Below are 2,653 nucleotides of genomic sequence, written 5' to 3' on the forward strand. Positions count from 1 at the left end.
AGCCAGTATGTGAGAAGCTTACGAGCTTAGTCTTGTTTATATCTCCATAACCCATGTAAGGCAGGCACTTTCCTTATCCTTGCAAATGAGGGAAAGGGTCAGGAATGTAACGGACATGGTCCAGACCGTGGGGCGGAGGTGTGGCTGGTAGCACTTGGGTAGTTGCCCAGCTTGATTCTTGCAAGCGCTGAAATGCTGCTAGATCAGTGTGGACATAAAAGTCCTTAGAAACGCAGCATCTTGGGACCTATCCCAGATTTGCTGAAACAGAAGCCCCAGGGGCCCAGCAATTTCTGGAGGTATTTCTGAGTGTGTGCATGCGTGAGTGCATAGCAGATACCATCTTTCAGTGAACCTGAACCTCACAAATTCAGCCACCAGAACCAGCTTCGAGGACCTTCCGGTATCTACCTACTCAGTGTTAGGGTTACAGGCACGTGAGCCTGCACCCAGGTTTTACAAGTGTGCTGGGGATCTGAACTAAGGTCCTCATGCCTGTGAGGTGTGTACTCACTTACTGGGCATCCTAGCCCCTAAATTGTGTTCTTAAAGACACTGCAGATTGTGTGTGTATGTGTGTGTGTGTGTGTGTGTGTGTGTGTGTGTGTTGGATGCTCTAGACTCCCTCAACAAGACCAAGAATTGGCAAATAATTTCCTTAACAGTTTGCTACCGTTTAAAGTTCACACACATCCCCACTGGCTGGCATGCTGAAAGCTTGGTCTTCAGTTGTGGGGGGTGGAGGCTGAAGAGGTTGTAGCCTTCAAAAGTTAGAGCCCAGGGCAAGGTAATCAGGTGACCGGCCTTGGGAGGGATCAATGTTGGTCTAACGGAAGGAATAATTGGGAGCACCCAATGTGTTTGGTCCCCCCTTCATGTAGCTATTTCCCAAGGTGTCATCCTCCTGCATACACTCTCCTGCTCTCACACACACCTCCACTGTGCTCTCAGATGCCAATCATCAAGCTGTACCTGTAGTACATCCATCCTGGAGGCCAAACAGATAAGGCCAATCAATCTTTGACTTTCAGTATCCAAAATTATTGATCCAAATTAACTTCCTTTTTTTGTTTTTATAAAAAGTTTTATTGCTATTGTATGTGTATGAAGGTTTTGCCTGCATGTACATATGTGTGCCGTATGTATGCCCTGTGCCCACTGAAGCCAGAAGAGGTCACTGGATCCGCTGGAGCTGGAACTAAGAATGGTTATAAGCTGCCATGTGGATATCGGGTCCTCTGCAAGAGCTAGAGATCTTACTCACTGAGCCATCTCTCCAGCCCTTAGACCTCTTTTCTCTACCCAGTTATAGAAAAACGAAACTGACTAAGGGATAGATAGTGAAAATCCTAGTCTTGGTTGGTCAAGAGAGAAAAACGGGGCCGTCATGCAAGCACTTGCACACAAAAGAGAAAAGAAATTTCCACTATTTTTATTGATGAAATTTGAGATATGACAGCAATCATGAGTATGATTAGTTGTGCAAGTTTAATAATGAAAAGGTTTACACTCATCTAGGAGGAATCATTTGGCTTACCTAGAGGTCAGAGGTAGTATTATTTAGTGTCAAATCAATTGCAGACGTATGTTTGATTTTTTTAAAAATCATGCCTTTTAAAACACCCTGTACAAGTATACAGTAGCCCCGTGTTAACCCGCCTGCAGTTAGCAAGCCCTCGACTGGACCACCACGATGGACACTGAGTACATTTGGTTCTGTTCTTGTCTATACTAAGCCTTTTTTTTTTGTAACCAAACGGGGTGGTGATTGCTCCCCTTCAACACCATGTCCCCCACCCCCACTGCAAACAGTTGCTCACTGGAATTGACAGATTTGAGCATGCCTTTTGGCATCCTGTAACTCTCTAGAAGCTGTGGTTAGTCGGGCAGTCCTTGCTTTACATAGCTCCCTGAGAGGGAAAACAGCTGTCCAGCCAGGTGGCTGAGCAGCTGCAGGAAGCCCTCGCTCTGTTTCTGCTGCCACCTGTGGCTTCTGTCCCTTCCTCATCTGGCCCCTCCTGGACTTCCCTGGTGCCAGCTTCCTACAGCCAGCCAGCCTGTCCACTTGATGACTGTGGGGATCTGAAAGGCTACGAACTGCCCCCCCCCCCTCCCGGAATTATTCCTTTGACATGGCTCTTCCAGCACCTGTCTGGGCGTGTGGCTGGATAGAAGAGTAGCTACAGTGAGTTGAAACAAAGAAGAAAGAAGAAACTTAAAATCTGTACGGCTCCTTTAAAAAGGTAGATAGACATAATAAATAGCTAAGGTTCTTGGGTTGAATTGTGTAGCTCAAAGCAATTGGTTCAGTTGCTAACTCCCTGTACCCATGAGTGGGTATATTTAAAAATAGGGCTATTGCAAAATATGAATCAAGAGAAGGACCCCACTAAATTCAGAAGGTCCCTCACTAGTAACCAACATCTTTGTAAGAAGAGGAAATCTGGGCACAGAGACATGGGACCACAAAGAAAATACCCCATGGAGAAGGATGGATTGTGAAGTGTCTGCAAACCGAGGGCTGTCAAAGATGGCCAGGGACTCCCAAGCAAGCAGAATGGCACGGAGCTCATCTTTCCTTAGAGCTTCCGTCAGAAGCCATGAGCCGGCACCTACCGCCCAGGCTTCAACAGACAATATGTGTGTTGCTTCA

The sequence above is a fragment of the Meriones unguiculatus genome, chromosome 6 (genome assembly GCF_030254825.1).
Source record: "Meriones unguiculatus strain TT.TT164.6M chromosome 6, Bangor_MerUng_6.1, whole genome shotgun sequence".
Taxonomy (NCBI): Eukaryota; Metazoa; Chordata; class Mammalia; order Rodentia; family Muridae; genus Meriones; species Meriones unguiculatus.